The sequence below is a fragment of the Xenopus laevis genome, chromosome 7S, assembly GCF_017654675.1.
Source record: "Xenopus laevis strain J_2021 chromosome 7S, Xenopus_laevis_v10.1, whole genome shotgun sequence".
Lineage (NCBI taxonomy): Eukaryota > Metazoa > Chordata > Amphibia > Anura > Pipidae > Xenopus > Xenopus laevis.
Window position 1 is genome coordinate 15,600,257 of NC_054384.1, and position 20,745 is coordinate 15,621,001.

A 20,745-nucleotide genomic window follows, 5' to 3' on the forward strand; every position below is an offset into this window, starting at 1 on the left:
AAAACAGTCGGTCCTATTCTGTTAATATGGATAGTACCCTGACCAAGGTCAACAACAACATGGCAGCTTCATATATACATGCAGAGAAGCATTGCCTCATACTCACACTGAAAATATCTTTCCCTTTAGATGTTAATCCACTAGCCTCATGCTGATAGACATCAGTCCCTAACAGTTCAGGGATTAACATGACTCCCCTGTCAGGAAGCTGAAACATTGACCAAAGCAAATATCTGAAATCTCTGTTTAGCATTCAATTCTGACTCAGATTCCCCAGCTACAACATTCTTTCTATTTCATTCTTGTATTGTGCATTTCGTCTGGTTAGCAGTTCACCCCACCCTGTTTCTGGTACCCTCTTTTAAATCCTGGCTAAACAAGTTACTGATGATCATAAACAGCCCCCTGGACTACATTGATTGATCATAATAAATGAATGAATATACAAAATAAGCAGTCATGTTGTTTTGTAACTTTCTACATGTTTGGTCTCATGTTAATGTAGAAAGCACAGACATTACACACACTCTGTGCAAAAAGAATCATTTAAAGAGCTAAACTAAAATGTGAAATTTGGTTGAGAAAATGTAGAGCAGAGCACTTTCTTTACCTTTAATGGAACCTGGCAAAACAGACAGAAATACACTAATTATTTATATAGTAGGAATGGCCAAACATTTGTCCTTTAACTTTGTTGATCTATAACCCAGAGGCTATCCTTTCTCACGCGCCGCGATGGGATCCATTATCCGGAAACCCATTATCCAGAAAGCTCCAAATTATGGAAAGGCCATCTCCCATAGAGTCCATTATAATGGACATGGCAGCTCAGTAACCAGTGCAATTAGCATCAGAATTTAATAATCAGCCCTGTAGCATCAGTTTATATTACAGACCAACCTCATTTTCTGCTGGATAATTAGTGACGACCCCTAAGCTTAGCTTCTCAACAGCTGCTCAGAGCCCACTGAGATTTTCCAAGATGGTGACCCCCTGTTACAAGTCCTGGATCATTGCTGCTATTGATAGTAAATTGCAGCACTCCCATGTAGTAATAAAACTGCCTTTATTACAATATCACATCTGGCACAGCAAGGTTTTGGACCTCCCGGTCCTTTTTCAAGATGACAAAGTATGTAACTACAAATTTGTGACTTTGCTGCTATTGACAAGCTAAAACTTTAGGCTGATGCAATAAGTTCCGTATATAAAATATGGCATTTTTATCCATATTAATTTTTAGGGTGAGCCATCGCCTAACTTTTATCGTGAAATGCTGAAGAATAAAAGGCTTGTACTTCTCCCTAGTCCCTACAATAAAAGGATATGAAAAAAAATATCAAATATAGCAGGATGGCAAATTGTTTGTTGCCTTGAAGCTGATGACTTTGCCATAGTGAAACTAAATTGATTTCCAGACCTGCTTGAAATGCTCTGCTTTGTAATGATGAAGAGACATACACAATTTTATTATAACCATAGCCAATGAATAAGTGATAAATAAGCATGAAACCCGTTAGGCTTAATTGTACAGGTATGGGATCCGTTATCTGGAAACCCATTATCCAAAAAGCTCCAAATTATGGAAAGGCCGTCTCCCATAGAGTCCATTATAATCAAATAATCAAAAATGTTTTTAAATGATTTCCTTTTTCTCTGTAATAATAAAACAGTAGCTTGTACTTGATCCAAAAAATCCATAGAATTAATCCTTATTGGAGGCAGCCTTTTTGGTTTATTTAATGTTTACATAATTTTTTAGTAGACTTAAGGTATGGAGATCCAAATTACGGAAAGATCTGTTGTCTGGATAACGCCAGGTCCCGAGCATTCTAGACAACAGGTCCCATACCTGTATTTTAATATAAGCATTGTGAGTGATGTGAATATTCTGATATCCATAATCCTATTGGAGGCGCCAATTTTCTGAACCACTCAAAATATCAGAGCGTTCATTGGTATGTGTATTATTTGTATCCTTGCTAAATGGCTCAAGAAAAGATAGTTACAAAATGAAAACAAAAAACATTGTTTTGAGCTTCTTCCTTTAATGGAGAACTAGGTATAGATCCTTGGGGGAAGGTCAGACAGAGCTTCCTATAGTATATGCCGAGTTATGTTTCTGTTTAGATCCGGAAGACTGTGAAGTACCATTAAGGTTGATGATTGGAGGCATATCATCTTCTGCTTTTGTCTACTACCAAGGAAAGGGCAGGCAGTGTTTGGAAAAATAAAGTGGAGTTTGTTCCGTCCAGATTTTAAAGTTAAAGGGAAAAAATACAAAAAATTTTTATAAACAAGCTTTTTCGGGTGGGCTTATGAAGAAAAAGGGCTTACTGTACATACTTTCAGTGTACTATACTGCCATATTTTAAATTTATGAGACAATATGTTTTCTAACTAGGTAGTAACGGTGCAACTCTGTCTTGCGCTATACCCAAGTATTTATGCTACTTACTGTACCCTCTTAATGCCAGCAGTAAGGTCAAACTTGGAAAAAACTTAATAGGGACTGAGCACAAGGCAGTTGATCAGTTCCACCTGCTATTTATAGTGGACAATTGTGCCCAAAAACAACTGTTATAGATGGCCTGATCCAGAGTAGGGTTATAGGAGCAACGCTATTGCTCTCTACTTCTCATTTGCCCTATTTAATATATGGCTAACCCATTCCCAAATTCAATTAGTTTCCTGCCTTAATTGTTGTGGGGAGTGGGAACTATTCCACTGGCACATTCCACCAATGCCCAACGCGTTTCCGGGATACCCATGACTTTATCAAGGGCATTAACTAGGGGGCAGATTAATCAAGGGTCGAATTTCGAAGTACCAAATACTTCGAAATTCAACCATTGAATTAAAAAACTTCGAATTCGAATATTGATTTCGAAGTTTTTTCAACAAATTTGGCAATCCTGCAGTCGAATAAAAATCGTTCGATCGAACGATTAAATCGTTCGAATCGAACGATTTGAACGATTTTAGCGATCGATAGAAGGATTTTTATTCAATGTGTAAAGATGTTGTAGAAGGTCCCCATAGGCTAACATAGCACTTCGGCAGGTTTAATTTGGCAAAGTATTGAAGTCGAAGAGACAGTACTTTGATTATCGAATGGTCGAATATTCGACCGATTTTTACTTCGAATCGAAGTCGAGGTAAATTCGAAGTCGTAGTATCCTATTCGATGGTCGAAGTATCCAAAAAATTACTATTTTTTTACTTCGAAAATTCCCTCAAATTCACTTCGACCCTTGATAAATCTGCCCATAGGCATTTTTAACTTATTTAATAAAAGTTATGTTTTAGCCCTATTGAAATTCCATCTCTAAACTGGCAATTGTAAGCGCATTTTAGCCCCATTTCCCCTTGCACTAAATCCTTCTATTGCTGGATCTATTTTTGTTTTCATAATTTGGATTTTGGACTTGCAGGGTTTGGTCATTTGAGTTTATTTATACCTAATTATTATACCTTACCCCTAGTGAGTTTGTGTATTGGTTGCATAAGCAGAGGGAAGAACAGGCGGTGTTATCATTCCTGCAAGTTTGTGGATCACGGTACGCTTGCATAACCTGGTCAATAATCTGTACTCCGAGAGGACATGTATTCTCACTAAAAAGTCATGACCCGTTTGTTTTTATACTCGTCATTGTCCCAGACAGGGAGCAAAACAACCATAAGGCACACAAGGCTTCACAACTTATTAAGGAGATTAGTTGCGTTTTGCTTGCGCCCTAATGAGTAATGAGTGCCCATTGGATAGGAACGCTGATTAGCGATCCACAATACTGTATTTTTATCTCTCTTCTTTTGTGAAAAAACACAAAACAGAGAGTAGCTCCAGGTTTCACATCAATTTTTTTCTCAAAATTCCCCAGCGTTATGTTTTTTCTTCAATGTTTTAAGGGTAAAATAGCTGGGATGCCTGCTGTTCAATGACAAAGTTCATGGTTCAACTGAACTTTTGAACTCAAGGGGAGTATCTGAGACAGCGAAACCTAAATGGATGTAAAGGCAAAGTTTCCCCCAAGTTGAAAGCTTGCTTTTGGGCATTTGTTTGGGCCGACCGGTTGGAAAGTTCTTTATTGATGTTGTTAAACCCTAGCGGTTTAATGGCAGGCAGATGGGAGGGGAGGAAAGAACACCTTAGGATTTGTGAAAAACTGCTGTTACACTAGTTCACTGAACTCTACCTGACCCTATGGAGAAACCTTCCTCAGGACACGGTTTTACAGCATCTGTGACAAGACAGAAGCTTCCTATCTTGTTTCAAATGCTCAAGGGCACAGGGGTCACAGATAAGGGGATTTTTAAGAGCCCATACTTGCTGCACACATAATAAATTCAATATTGCTTGCTCCTCTGGCTAATGCCGCTTCTTCGCTTTCAACCCTGGTTATAGGTTTGTATAAGAAGAATGTATTTTGGATTTAATATATTGCAAAATGTCTTCTAGGTCATAGGTTCCCGAACTAGAGAAGCCCATAGCAGTGGGAAGGGACCTAGGGGTATATTTATCAAAGAGTGAAGTTAGAGATCACCACAGTCCTCTAGAGTGAAATACCGCCTCTCTCCATTTATTTCTATGGGATTTTTAAAGGCGTATTTACTGAAGGGTGAAAGTGAAAGTTCATCTTTTGATGAATACGCCTTTAAAAATCCCATAGAAAGGAATGGAGAGAGGCGGTATTACACTCTAGTGGACTGTGGTGATCTCTAATTTCACTTTTTGATAAATATACCCCTCCTGAAGGCCAGACATAGGGGCAAATTCACTAAAGGGCGAATTGTCACCAGCGACCACTTTGCCAGGAGCAAATTCTCTACCACTACACGTATTCACTTATATGCCCTGGGTGCCGAACACTGGCGACTTTTTGCTATCGTTACTTCGGCAATGAAAGCATTTCATAGCGAAGATGCGACAGTCTTCGTTTGTGCCTAGCAAAAATTCGCTAGTGATTTTGCGCTACGGTCAATTTGCATATGGCGGGTAATTTAAAGTTGTATTATAAATGTTGGTGCAAATGCTTAAAGTTTTTATTACAAATGTCCAGGGAACCTTAATAAAGACAAGAGAATACAGTATATATAATGCCCTACACATGAGCCCACTGTAAAATGAATGTTCCATAGGAAAAAATCTGGAGAAAACTGTTTACCCAAAAAAATGCAGGCAATCCCGCTTAAAAAAAGGAAAAGTCGTCAGCGGTTTTTGAACTTTAATGCATTTTCGCCACACAGGATATGATGTAAGTGACAGAAGATTGAGGAGGATCTAGCTTCTTTTTAGCACTTCGCCTGGTCTGAGGTGGAGAAGTCAAATCAACATAAGCATGCAAGTTCCTGGGGGTGCTAAATATGGGCTGTAATTGGTTATTGGTAGCCCCTGTGTGGATTGGCAGCCTATAGGAGGCTCTGTTTGGCAGTACATCTGTTTTTTATGCAACTAAAACTTGCTCCCAAAGCAGGAATTGAAAAAGAAATTTGATTTGAGCTCACCTGGATGTTGCTCAAAATTTTTTTGAGCAACATCCAAGGGGTTGGAGAGCAATATGTTGCTCATGGGCCACTGGTTGGGGACCACTGCTCTAAGGACCCTCTCATAGTCACACACACTAGGGCAGTGGTCAGGGCAGGAACTAGGGGTAGGCAGAGTAGGCACATGCCAAGGGTGCAAAGCTGGAGAGGCACCGGGCACGTACCTTCTCTGTCTCCTACCCCTAGTCCGATCCCCTCTCGCCGCTCTGGCCGACTTGTATGTCCTTCTTGGCCCATGCGCTTGTGTCCTTCTCAGTTTATCAGTTCAAGTTCGCTTGAAGATCCTACTTTTGTTCAGGGTCCTTCCTGAAGGTCCAAGCTTTGGTCAGGATCAAACTTAGCTCATGAAATGGGTACAGATTATAGGTAAATATCAGTGTATCAGACATTTAGCTATGGTTCAAAGAATATGTGAAACAGCAAATACAACATTTCTCCTAGGTCACAGATTCCTGAACTAGAGAAGCCCACGTCTGAAGGCCAGACTTGGGGTGACTGGTCTGCTTGTTATTGGGTAATAAATATGCTTGATTTTTATTAGTTCTGTAATTTGTCTGACACTTTTTTTTTCACGGAATTGATTTTGTAGAAATGAAAACATGAGCTTTTGAAAATTTGTGTTTCGTTTGTTTACCGAATGGATTCCATGATATGTAATCTTCCTTTCCACATTAAGCATCTATTTTGTCTTTTAATTCTAGCAAATTACAGTTATATATTAATTGTTTAGTTGGCATACAGTTATAAGTTTATATATTTTACACATCTTTACTCAACTTTACACAGCACTGGTTCTGTTACGCGGATATTATACTTTTGAGAGACAAAATACAGTTTGAAAGACAGAAGACATGCTTACATATACAGGATAAAGTTTGTGAAATTATAATTTTCTTTTGTCCACAAACCTGATTTTTTTTTTCTATATTTTTTGCCGGTTTCGCTGGCCACAATTACATACTTTTTGTACCCTGGGAGATGTTTGTTTTGTGTCCAGAATGTATTTTTTAAAAAACAAAATGTACTTGGGATAAACGACACCCCGTAATTTGTCTGATCTGCTGACTGACTGCAGGAGTCATAAAAAGCAGTATGCAGGTTGCCATTTTTATTGAGTCCTTTTGGAATCCTGGTGCCTCATCCAGGGGACTCCCTGCAGATTCACACTGGCAAATCTAGATGACATCGCTCCTTCGTGGAAGTTGTTCGCTACACACTGGAATTTAACTTAGGGTCGTATCAGGCAACAAAACTCTCCTATATGATCCCAGTATTATTTGTCATGGGTCTGTGTATTAGGGTTGACCTACATCAAGAAGAAACCAGAGCCATAACACTAGACCTTTCTTTGTAAAAAAATAACTTTCCCTCTCCTTTTACTGCCTCTGAGGATTGAATCAGTCTCCCCTGTCAAGATATGCAAACTGAATTCTATTTATAAAAGTAATGGCATCCTTATAGTTGTAAATGAATTATTGCAGTGATATCCACATTTGATAGTTGATAGCCCAAAACAAAAGCAGATTATATTTCTTTTCATCGCTGGGTTAAAAGACACCGTCCATATTAATCACTTTCAACAAACGAAAAAGCTGAGCTAAAAGCTTATAACTCATAATATCACAATGATGGAAAACCATACGTTGGGTCATTTGGTTGAACAATGGGAAAACATTTTGGTGTTCTTATACCACAGACACATATGATGACGCCTTCTGTCGAAAGCCATGAAAAATGCTTCTAGGCACGAAATATATCTTAGGAACTTGATTAAAGGAGTTCCCAATGGTGTCCAACTTTAAATCAAAATCTGTCAATTTTTTAATTTTGTGTTTACCAGAAATAATCTATGTATGAATGTGAATATAAATGTCTCTGTTTGCAAATGGTAAACAATGACTTTAGGGCTCCGTAACGGTATCCATATGATGTACAAAGGACTAATGAAGATTGAGGTCTACCGTATCTTAGGGGCACATTTACCTAGGGTCGAATATTGAGGGTTAATTAACCCTCGATATTCTACTGCCGAATAGAAATCCTATCGAAGTTGAAGGATTTAGCGCTATTCCTACGATCGAACGACCGAAGGAATAATCGTTCGAACGAACGATTAAATCCTTCGAATCGAACGATTCGAAGGATTTTAATCCATCGATCGTAGGATATTCCTTTGATCAGAAAATTGTTAGAAAGCCTATGGGGGCCTTCCCCATAGGCTAACATTGGCCTCGGTAGGTTTAAGGTGGCAAACTAGGGGGTCGAAGAATTTTTTAAAGAGACAGTACTTCGACTATCGAATAGTTGAATAGTCAAACGATTTTTAGTTTGAATCGTTTGATTCGAAGTCAAAGGTCATAGTCGAAGGTCGAAGTAGCCCATTCGATGGTCGAAGTAGCCAAAAAAAACATTCGAAATTCGAACTATTTTTCCTCTATTCCTTCACTCGAGCTAAGTAAATGGGCCCCTTAGACTTCACCAGCTTCCATAGATTAGATGCGTGTCAAGTACTTATTGTGCTGCATTAGCTGTTTCAACTTATTGACCAGTGGCTGTCCAATTTTTTGTTTTAAGCTGCCCTTGGAGACTTGTCCGGGACCCCTCATAATATTGTTACAGATATTGCAAAACATTGGTGTATAAGCCAATCAGCCATTTTTCAAAAGGTATCTAGGATAGCAAATACATGTTCATCCCAAATATCACCCTAACTGACTTTAAAGCTGTGCTTTTAAGAACATGTAGGAGAGCACATAGGCTTGCTTTCCGAATCCAAGCGAAATAAACCTTCAATCGAAAGTCCCCTTATACTACCTCTATATATCCACAATTTTTCAGCCAAGGGGAAAGAGTTTTTGTGAGCATATATGGAACCAGGAAACAGCACACAAGCAGAAATTTGGATCAAAGGAGATCAGAGGCCAAATAATGTCTGCAGTTTCACAAAAATGTTGATCCATGATAATCCCGCTCAGCCTGAACATGCCAAAAACAGCTCCTTTTCCTTTCTTTGTTTTATTTTTTCCAAGGAATGTTTTGTGACCTCTCTGAAATAATCTCAGTCTTATTCTATGAAGACAAAAATATTTTGTGACAATGATGCCAGTGTTACATCTTCACCCACAGAGAAACCCCTTTATCCTACATACGTATAGTCTTTCTTCAGGTTTCCTTAGTGCCAACTTTGTCCTGTCTCTTTCCACATTTTATCACCTTTCTATTGGTTGTCATACCTGTAGCTATGAACTTGATGGTGCAAGGAAATCTTGCCTTGACTTTCTTTATGCCAAATATATAATGAATGTTGTGTAAGAGAGCACCTGTGGTTACACTAGACATAATGATTAGTATGGGACTGAGGGGGTGCTTCAGGGGCCTGCACACACTCAATCAGGGCCAATGTGGACAGTTAAGGGGGTAATGCTCAGGGTTTCTGGCCATGAAGCAGGTCTGAGTCGGCAGGACCCAAGAGGACTAGGGTTTTCTCAGTGTCCGAGTTCTACCCTGAAAATGTTGAGGCCTCTGTCTACTTTAGTCTGCATGTGAGTGTGGCAAAAATTGTAGTTCAACAGCTTAAAAGTTGTAGGTTTGACATTCCTGTCTGGCCCTAACCATCCTTGTTCAGATAATCACTCTATTAGCCAAACAAATACTAACATAAGTAAACAAGTGCAAAAGGAACCATGTTTTATGGACACAAATGCCCCGGAGAAACTGTCACACATAAAAATCCGAGAAGAGTTTCAGCATGCTTCCAGGTGAACTGAACTAAAGAATGCCACGGAAACAGGTGTTATGTGACACAAGCAATAATTATCTTTTGCCTTGATGGATGTCTGTATAATCCTGCATGGGATCTAAACGAATGCCAAAAGCGGTGTATTTTACACCAAGCATAGAATCCGTGTGACACAAAATGATTTTTCATTTGTTCTGTGAGATTCTGATATATTTTGTTCTGAATGACTGAAATGAATAAGCTCCAGTAAACTTTCTGGCTATGGGGAGATCTGCCCACGCTTTATATAGGGAATATATGTTAAATATGCATTTAAAATACCTGTCTAATATCACTCAGAGACCGAATGGTTTAGTTTAAAATGATCCACCAAATCTACATTACCCCTCTAAGGCTTGAAGCTATGGGTAGATCAAAGGGAGCAAATTACGTGATGTGGCAGGGGAGAAGCTGGATTCTTCCACTTGATATGGAATTGCCCTAGAGTGGCAGCATTTTGGTCAGAAGTAATACTCTAATATATTTCTATCCTTTCCTGAAATTAAGTCCCCTGAGACTTGTCTATTGGGTATTATAGACGAGGCAGTACCCCTACAAAAATCCAGAACATTACTACGGTCTATTTTGTTCCATGCAAAGATGGTAATAATGAAATGGATGAACCCAAACTTCAGCAATGGATCGACCTAATAAATGGCAAATTGACGCACAATGCTAGGGGAACACCCCAGAAATTTGAAAAGATAAGGGAACCTTCGTTAGATGTCAACCCTCAGGCATCTCTACCAGATGACTGAGCTCTAGATTGGCCCGAAGTATATGCTGATATAACTGGTGAATATGTTGCATGCTCCTTTACGTATTGAAACTGTCACTAAAAAGGCAAAATAATTGAAACAATAGTCTTGTAAATGTTGGTTTACTTTATATGTGTTTTTGTTGGTTGTTTTGAAAATGCAAAATAAAAACCTTTTAAAAAATATACATTTCGGGGCACATTTACCTAGGGTCGAATATCGATGGTTAATTTACCCTCGATATTCGACCGTCGAAGTAAAAAACTTCGACTTATATCGAAGTCGAAGGATTTACCGCTATTCCTACGATCGAACGATCAAAGGAATAATCGTTCGATCGAACGATTTGAAGGATTTTAATCGATCGAAGGATATTCTTTCAATCAGAAAATTGTTAGGAAGCCTATGGGGACCTTCCCCATAGGCTAACATTGGCCTCGGTAGGTTTTAGGTGGCGAATTAGGGGGTCGAAGAATTTTTTAAAGAGACAGTACTTCGACAATCGAATGGTCGAACGATTTTTATTTCAAATCGTTCGATTCGAAGTCGAAGGTCGTAGTCGAAGGTCGAAGTAGCCCATTCGATGGTTGAAGTAGCCATATTCGACTATTTTTCCTCTCTTCCTTCACTCGAACTAAGTAAATGGGCCCCTTCAAGTAAGTCATCAAGGAGTTACATTCATGACCTTATAATGGCTTGTAGTGATTCAGATAATGGAACTCCATGTTAAATCCTTAATTTTTCTGCATTGTCCCCTGCACTCCTACCTTCTGCACTTTCTCTACTGGATAATTTAGTAACTCACCTCTCGCGTGTCACTTCTTCTTGTATATCATTGTCATGCTCCCTGCATTTTCATTCGACAGTCTGATACATGTAGTTTGTACCTGCGACTTCATGTTCGGTTCCACACCATTCTGCACATCCTACACGTTGCATGAGTGTCATCGCATGGCGACGTGTCGGACAACAGTACGCCATGGAGTTCAGCCCTTAAAGTATGAAAATATCATGCGCTGTTGCCCTGCACTGGTAAAACTGATCTGTTTGCTTCAGAAACACTACTATAGTTCATATAAACAAGCTGCTCAGTAGCAATGGCGGAAACTGAAAAAAGTCTATATGGCACAGGTTAAATAGTGGATAACAGATAACACCATTATGTTCTACAGAGCTTATCTGCTATCTGATGTGTTTCCTGCGCTTTTTCTCTTTGAATGGCTGCCCCCATTGCTACACAGAAGCTTATTTATATAAACAATAGTAGAGTTTCCGAAGCAAACACACCTGTTACACTGCATTATATTTTTATTACTTAAAAACACTTTCATTTGTTGATGTTACTGTTCTTTTAAGATCTTCTGCTCACAAGCTAAAGGTCTACTTGTAATTCCTGATCTACCTTTTGGACACCCGGGCGTACATGTCGATCTCACTACGAATACTGGAATCAGACTTGGAAAACTTTTTTGCACAATGACATCAAATTTAGTTAGAAAGTGGAAGCACAATTGCATTTATTTTGATGCATCGCCTGCAATTATAACAAGCGCAACTCCCCTGGCAATCACAACACTGTAATTATGGGGGAGAAAACATGCCAATTGTGCTAGAAGTTGCATTTTGCTCACTGTATTTGCAGATTTCAATACCCCCTATTTTTCTTCCATTGTGAAAATACTTTTTTGGGGGTGAGGGTTCCCTTTACTTGTGATAACAAAAGTTGTGATCCATCTAATGCAGCTACCCCCAACCAATAGCTTGTGAGCAACATGTTACTCTCCAACCCCTTGGATGTTGCTCCCAGTGGCCTCAAAGCAGGTGTGTATTTTTGAATTTCTGGCTTGCAGGCAAGTTTTGGTTGCATAAAAAATGGTGTACTACCAAACAGAGCCTCTACATAGGGATACTAAATAGCCAATCACAGCCCTTATTTTCACCACCTAGAGACATTTTTCATTCTTACATCTGAATGTTGCTCATGCATAAAAAATGTTGGAGACCCCTGAACTAATGGAATAAGGGAAACAATCAAAGAAGATTCAAGAAGCAGTTATCACCTTGGGTAATCTGTTGTAGCTTATAGCAAATTTGAAGGGATCCTACAGGTAACATGCACTTTTATTTACAGCCCAATTGCAAGTGCCAAAGACTGCAGGGGTCAGTTACCAAAAAGCAAGTGGACTAAGCATTGCAAGTGTTTGCTCCCTTTATAACTCATTCAAAGAGCTCTTGGTGGTGTATTGCACCTTACTTTGGATAAAAAAATTATCCCCTTTTAGGCAATGGCACACTAAGAAAAAATTAGTCAGCGATAAATCTTCACTTCTGCAGAGACTAATCTCCTGCAAATGCCTCACTTTGTTTTTCCAAAGTTGCCTCACAAGGAATCTTCACCACATACAGTATGTTTTCCCATTGGTGATTCGAGCATTCATGGTGGCAAAGCATTTGGAGGAGATTCGTCACCTGCATTTATCACGGGCAACTAATCGCCTAGTGTGCCATTGCAATTACATATAAAAGCTCCACATGCTGCAGAATACAGGTATAAGAATACTCCTGTAGAGCTACAAAATACCCTCTCCCCCAATGTCAGCAATACAGGTATAGAATCCATATATACGTTTGAAAAAGGCCATATCTCATAGACTCCATTTTAATAAAATAACTCAATATTTTAAAATATATTTCCTTTTTCTCTGTAATAATAAATCAGTACCTTATATTTGATATTTGATAAATACAGGTCCCATACCTGTATTTATAGTATCCAGGCAGAATGTTGGGATAGGGAAGGATGGAGAAGGCTATTACAGGTATCCCTCTGCAGATGATCCTGTACAGGTATTCGTTTTGGGAACATCAGTCACACAACATCTGACCCCACCACAACTCTTTAGTACACAATGGAAATGCACAAATATTGCTTCCAGCAAGCCGCTGTCTGTAGGAAACACTAGACGTATGAAAGTTTAGACCTGGTTTCCTTTGATGTCTTATAGGAACCCTTTTAAATATGAGTTTCATTGTGCAGTGAGCTAAAGCATTTTAATGGGCATGTCTATTGATACAGTCTGATGTGTATTCCTCCCTCCTTTGGTTCTTCTCCACCCTTCCCCTGTCCTTGTTCTCCTCCCTCTCCCAGAAGACAAGTGTTGCTATTCATATTCACTGAACCTTGTTGTACCATTTCTGACAGATGTCTTAATCTGTTAGTCTTTATATTGTTCTGATTGCCTGGATCTTGTTTGCATTGTTCATTGTTCATTGATCAGTGTGTCTGGGGTCGGACTGGGCCAGTGGCACAATGTCTGTTATCTGTAGTCAGGGGGTAATGGTTTTCCAGCAGTTGAAGTTTGCAGCAGTGGCATCAAGAGGAGGCATGTAGTAGGATGGAGGGGGGTTCGCTAAGAGCCTCCATGGCTAAGCGGGTTGATTTAGGTCCATCACGGGCCTTAATGGGACCCTAGATACCCCAGTTCAAAACGGGCCTTAATGGGCCCCTAGATACCCCAGTCCAACACTGAGTATGTCATATAACTCTAGGACTCTGAGCAGGTATGGAGTTCTATATACTGTACAGGTATAGGACCTGTTATCTAGAATTCTTGGGACTTGGGGCTTTCCAGAGAAATCTTTCTGTAATTTTGATCTCCATACCTTAAGTCTACTAGGAAGGATTATTTGTAGCTACGTTTTGATCGAGTATAAGGTACTGTTTTATTATTACAGAGAAAAAGGAAATCATTTTTACAAATCTGATTTATTTGGATACAATGGAGTGTATGGGAGATGGCCTTTCTGTAATTCGGAGCTTTCTGGGTAACGGATCCCATACCTGTATTGCCAGTCTATATCTAAGCATGGCGACTTCACTATGTATTTGAACACACAATCAGGGTTTCTTCCAACCTCCTCATTTTAAAGCTACGTTTAAACTTTACAACTACTGTAGACTTTTTACTTGGATCAATTATTTTTTTTATTTTTTTCTCTTTACCCCCTGTGTAATTTGAGTGATTTATTAAGGAAATCACACACTGCCCTTCCATAAGTTCCTTTGAGTTGTTGTACACAGAATGACCATGTGGAAATTCGCCTCCTATCCTTTTCATAAAGGTGTGAGAGGCTTACAAAGCAAACACAGACCTGTGAACTCAGTCCCCTTGTCCGAAAGCTGCTCTATTCAGCCGGCTCATTTTCACATCCTTATATAAAATAAAGAGATGAGCCTGCTGCCCTCTCGAGGAAATTGCCTTGGACCGGACAAAGAAGGTGAAAGGTTTGAATGACTTTTTGAACCTCCTGGTTCAAACTTGTTAATTAACCTACAGAACTGGTCCAAATGGTACAAGTTTTGCCTCAAACTAAAGTTTAAATTGTGCCCTTTCTCTTGAAATGTTATTGTTTTCGTCTTTAAAAGTCTCCGAAGTGAACAAGTTGGTTCAGTTTTAAAATGCAATTTGTCATATATGTATTTATATATGTAGGTTGTATTTAAAGGCATTGCATGGAACTAAAAGCCAGCAATTCTTTAGGCAGAATATTTGGTTTGAAATTAGAAAATTAAAAATGTGGTCAAGACGTCTACTACTCTATTATTGAACAGAGTATTTTTAAGTTGCTTTGCTATTAAAGCCTTCAAAAGTCCATCTCTATAAGCCATTGTGACCCTGGGAGCAGGTTCCCCTGACATCTTCTAGCACATAATGGCAAATGGTGGAAAGAAGTTGGATTATTTATTGCATTGGCGGTGTTTTATTATTATTGATAGAGTATTTCACAAACCAAAAAAAATATAGAATTTGTTATTTAGCTGGAGGTCTTTAGCACACCTTTCGCTCTCAACCTGCCTAAGGGATTCACTGATTCTTATCTATGACAACATGGCAGGTGCAATATACAGACTGATCCAGGTGTTGTCCTCTTGCATGAAAGTGCACTGCACCTTGCTCCTCTTATAAAAGGTGGAACAAACAGCAAATTGATGCATGGCACTAATTAAGAGCAAAAGCAGGTGCTAGTGATGTGGGGGTCGACAAAAAGTCGACCCACTCCCAACCCTAAACCCGTGAACCTCCATATTTATAGGCATAGTACCCTCACCCACCTGCGGCCTGCAAAAGTTGTAAAGGTAAACCTACTGATCCTGTGGATTTTGGACCAGCCCTGAGTTACTAACTGAGACTTTATATCTAGATTTGGGTATCCAATTAATGGAATACTGGTCATCCATGGTGCAAAGACTGCTATCCTGAGCTAGCCTGCAGGTTGGACCTTTATTTGTGGTTTTTGCCTCTTTATTCTGTCACTCTGCAAATTGAAACTTCAAAATATAACTAGTTGTTAGGGTGCAGGACCCCAGTAACCATAATGCTGTTTGATTGCAAGACTAGGCTTTATTTCTATTGCTTTGTAACATATATTTTTAGGCTGGCTCCCTTCTAGTTATAAAGGATAGCATGATGGCTCAGTGGTTAGCATTTGTGCTTTGAAAGTATGAAAGCTTAATTCCAACCTGGACAACATCTGGAAGGAGTTTGCATGTGCTCTCCGTGTCTGCAGGGGTTACTTCGGTCATTCAGACTGCTAGCTAGTAAGATCCTAGGAATAGCAAGTGTTTAAATTCCATGCTGGAGGAATGCAAAATAATAATATAATACACAAAAGCCATGAATATCCTGTAAATTATATCCTTATAAACGGTGAGTTCTGATGTCATCAGTTATAAACGGTGAGTTCTGATGTCATTTCTGTCACATGACTCACTGAAACTTGTGTATTATAATAAATAAAGTGCCCCCAGTTGCAAAATATGAGGATATTATAAGTTACCTCGGAGTTCCATGACCTATATAAAAACACTCGGCCTTTGGCCTCGTGTTTTTATATGGTCATGAAACTCCTCGGTAACTTATAATATCCTTGTATTTTACAAGAGGGGGTACTTTATTCACTATATTATGACCAGTTGGAAGTTGTCTTACAATACACGTTTTTACATTCTACAAAAAACTTTTAAGGTGAACAACCCCTTTGAGTAAACCAAAAGAAAATAAAGGAATAAAAAACGATGCTACTATTTGAGTAAAACTATCATGGAACTGTCATCTATGAAGGACAAATGTTCATTTGAAAGAACACAGTGAGCGCCCAGATCAATGGGTTTCCTGTCATTGCTAAGAATTGGGCCAATTCTATTCACTCTAACAACCATGTAGTATAACGCTTGCTGTGAGCAATTGACACCTATTCAACCCTTTGTCGGACTCCAGAATCCGAGGAAATCATTATCAGGCTGTCTGGAGATAGGGTCATTTGCACTGAACCTTCATTTGACCTTTGGGACATTGCCTTATGCCTTCTCTTCTTATGGGATTTCCTTCCTGTGCAAAAACTAGTGAAACTATTGCCTATTAATTCTAAATATGCTTGTACATTACTTTCTTTTGGACACCTTCTTGTGTTTCTTTAGGTAACTGCCCCAGTGTAGCAGATACAACTGACAAATAGGGGTATTCTGCTGATTTAGGCATTGAAATTCCTTATTAGGAGACAGGTGTCCTTAACGCACCAGAATGCTGTAGGTGGGCATGGGCATTAGTAGTTCCAATGTGAAATGGGTAAAGGGGCCATTTTGGACTTTTTGTGCCTGTTGTTTTTTTGACACTTAAGGGCCTATTTATTAAGCCTTGAATTTTTCTGGTCAAGTTTTTAAGGACAAAAATAAGAATTTTTAGAGGGAGAAAAAAAATTGGAATTTTTGAGAATTATTATGCTGCTAAAAATGTATTAAGCTGCTAAAAATATTCTGGCTAAAACCTGTGTAAGTCATGTAAAAATCAATGGCAGATGTCCCTTTTAGAATTGGAAAATGTTTTTTCGCATTAAAGATTTTTGAGAGTTTTGAGCTGTTTGACGCTGGTTTTTTTACGTTTTTCAGGGGACAATTCTAAGATGTCGCACAATTCGAATTGTCGCATGATTTTGTTGAGACTTTTCCCACACGTACAATATTTGTTAGGAAATTTTAGTGATTAGGCCAAATCGTGGATGGGAGTTACAGCAGGTCAAATTTTTATTTTCAAAATAATGAGAAAAGTTTTAATAACTGAACATGAAAAATATGTGTATATGTGAAGGATCACTTTTAGAAGTAGGACCCCGGGCACTACAGAAAAGCTCTGAGCCTCAATCTAATACTAATTATACATTATTATTATCAAGTATTTTTAGAGCGCCAACATATTGCACAGCGCTGAATTTATATTTCAACTTGACGACTTCAGATGAAGTCTGGAGTTTATTGGAGCATGTATTGGGTCAAAAAACCTGACCAATATCTGGCCAAGGATTGGTCCATTGATGTAGTCCTCTGGGTATGCCTCAGGGTATGCCTCAGGGTATGCCTGTTATGATCCAGACATTGGTCCAGGGGCCAAATGATCATGTCAGACCGATCTATCCCACCACCTGTGTATGATCAGATTCAGGGGGTAAACTGTGTGTAATTCGGTTGTCAGGATAATAGGAGTTAATTGCTGAAATCAAAGCCTTCCCAATAAAGTAGAATAACGAGCAAAAAGTCTTTTACTCCCACCCCTATATCATCAGATGATGGCACAGACAACAGAAAGAGGGATTTAGGGCAGAGACACACGGTCAGATTCAGGGAGATTAGTCACCCGCCGACAAATCTCCTCTTCTTCGGGGCGACTAATCTCCCCGAACTGCCTTCCCGCCGGCTCGAATGAAAATTGACAGCGGGATGGCACTTGGAGCGCTTTGTTTTCCGAAGTCGCCCGAAGTTGCCTCACAAGGAAACTTCAGGCGACTTTGGAAAAATGGCACTCCAAGTTGCAGGGCGACTAATCTCCCCGAATCTGTGTCTCTGCCCTTAGAAATAGTTTTGCAAATTATAGCAATAACCAGATTGCTGTGTGGATTTTCTGCTTTTCCTTTATTGGCCCTAGAATGCTAAAGGCCGGTGCAGGTTTATGCTCGGGAGGTAGATATGCAGACAATAAGGGTATGAAGGGCAGAGACGGCACTCTCCTTTCATCTGTTAAATTACATAACAAATGGGTGCGAAATTTCAAGAAAACCATCTTTACGATACATCTAAATTAAATTAGATGTTGTAAACTGCATCCTTTGGTCTTTGTCTATATATATATATATATATTTTTACTCTGCAGCCCCCCAGCGGTTAAATTGTGACCTCTGCCATCCCCTAACAGGCTTATTGCAGGGAGTCTGCTGACATCTGGCACAGTCTTTGCCAAATACATTTTTTAATTGCTATGATGATGGGGAGGGGTCCCTAACTGTTGAATTTCAGATAAAGGGATGGTTCACCTTTAAAGGGCTACTGTCATGGGGAAAAAAAAATTTGTTTCCAAAACTCATCAGTTAATAGTTCTGCTCCAGCAGACTTGAAATCCATTTCTCAGAAGAGCAAACTGAATTTTTAATTTTGAAATCTGACATGGGGCTAGACATAGTGTCAGTTACCCAGCTGCCCCCAGTCATGTGACGTGTGCTCTGATAAACTTGAGTCACTCTTTACTGCTGTACTGCAAGTTGGAGTGATATCAACCCCCCCTTCCGCCCCCCAGCAGCCAAACAAAAGAACAAGGGGAAGATAAAAAGATAGCAGCTCCCTAACACAAGATAACAGCTCCCTTGTAGATCTAAGAACAACAATCAATAGTAAAATTCAGGTCCCACTGCAACACATTCAGTTACATTGAGTAGAAGAAACCACAGCCTGCCAGAAAGCAGTTCCATCCTAAAGTGCTGGCTCTTTCTGAAATCACATGACCAGGCAAAATGACCTAATATGGCTGCCTACACACCAGTATTACAACTAAAAAAATACACTTGCTGGTTCAGAAAGGATATTTTATACGGTAAAGTGAATTATGTAAACCATGTAATTTAGAAATTAAAACAACATCATAAGAATCCCTCGAAGTTAACTTTTAGGATGTTATAGAATGGCCAATTCTAAGTAACTTCATTATTTATTTTTTTAGCGTTTTTTTTTATTTATTTTTTTAAATCATTTGCCTTTTTTTATTACTCTTTCCAACTTTCAAATGGTGGTCACTGACCCCAAATAAAAAAAACAAATGCTCTGTACAAATGTTTTGTTATTGCCATCTTTTATTACTGATCTTTCTATTCGGGCTTCTCCTGTTCATACTAATCCCTCTCTTATTCAAATCAATTCATGGCTGCTAGGAAAATTTGGACCAGCAACCACACTGCTGAAATACTGTAGCTGAAATCCAATTGCTAATTGCCTCAGAATTTCCCTCTCTACATCATACTAAGTAATCTCTTTGGGTTTAGTCGAAGAGGCGACTAGTAGCCAGGCGACTACATCTCCTCAAATCTGCTCTTACCCTTAGTGGGATACCATGGATAATGCTGAAGATGTGGTGAGATGGATGTGAAGTAGGCATTTAAAGAGATGGTTCTTCAAATGCCTGTTTCAACTCTATTTCGAATACAGCTGAAGGCTCAGGGCAGTGCACCTGATCCCCCTAATTACTTTGGTGAGTTTATCTTTAAATATATACCTCTACATCACATTATAGCCCCTTACGGTTATGGCAAACATGACTGTTTGCACTTTTTAGTGGTGAACGTATGATGGAAATCTCCGCAGGGTGTTCCCGTCAACTACAGTCAGAAGAGCGACCAATAATCTGATAATCTCAAAGCCTTTGGCCTTTTCCAAGTGGTAAATAGGGAACAGCTTGGGCCTAGGGAGATTCCTACTGGTTTGACTGCAGCAATTCAGTAGCAATGATCCAAATGCTATTACTGCTCATGATGCAGAGCACATCTGTGTATAGTATCTGCTGGATTCATCTCAACTCTCCCTCAGCCAACCTCACTGATTGCTCTTTCAGGGTGATCTTATCTCACTTGGCTGATGTTTCTTCTGATATCTTTTTCAGTACCTTCCTATCACTCTCTGGGCAGTGGGCCCCAATGAGAACTGGAGCCAAAGTATCTAAACTTTGGTTTGGATTCAGCTTCGCTTAATGATACACACATTTTTGTTATTCATTCTGCCCCTCCCCGACGTCTTGTGATGTCCTCATTCGACATTCGAATTAAAGGCAAAACTGTGTGTGTGTGGGTTGTTTACTTTGTTTCCCTAACTGCTCAGGAATGCTTATGTGCAGCATATAGGTTCTTAGGCACTACCGTACATATGTATTATTATTTTTAGAGTGCCAACATATAAAATGAATTGCCACGAAGCCATTGCTATTGGTTACTAAATGAAGCTTTAAACCACTTTTCTGCTCAGAGATGTTATGGCAGGCTTACCAATTATCTGGTGAAGTTACCTTTCTCCTATCTAATAAATGCAGGCTATATTTGGGAATCTCAGATGTTTCCTCATGTTGTCATAAAGCTACACCTGTCTGAGTCCTGTGCTGGTCATTGCCATTTATCAGCTGGTCATTGCCATTTATCAGCACCTAGTAGGATCCCTAGACCCTTTTTCTCACCTGTAACCCATGGCTCCTGCTTCCACCTGATATGTGATCAGGTTCTCCTAAAGCCCTTTTTCTGGTTGTCCTCCATTTTCACTCATTGTTCTTCAGAATATCCCATACCTCCCAACATTTTGGAAAA